The following is a 310-nucleotide window of genomic DNA, read 5'->3' on the forward strand; positions in this document are numbered from 1 at the left end:
ACCAGAGGCTGAAACTGCCCCACCTCATGGCGGTTCCCCCACTACTGCCTGGCCCCGCAACCCCTACAAACTTTTGAAACTTTTATTAAATACAAAAACCCCGGTCTCTACGACCGAATGCTGCATTCAACGTACGCTGAAAAAAAGGGTCAGACATTCAAATGTACAAAAGTCGCAGTGCCCCCCCCGCCCTGGCGTGCTGCCCCGCTCGCAGCCCCACTGCTCCTGGCCCGCCACAGGGTGTGTCGCGATGCCAGGACTCCCAGTCCCATGGAGGGGCACAGGGCACCCGCCCTGCACGGCCCCGGCC

This window comes from Buceros rhinoceros, unplaced genomic scaffold, assembly GCF_000710305.1.
Source record: "Buceros rhinoceros silvestris isolate BGI_N320 unplaced genomic scaffold, ASM71030v1 scaffold20926, whole genome shotgun sequence".
NCBI lineage: Eukaryota > Metazoa > Chordata > Aves > Bucerotiformes > Bucerotidae > Buceros > Buceros rhinoceros.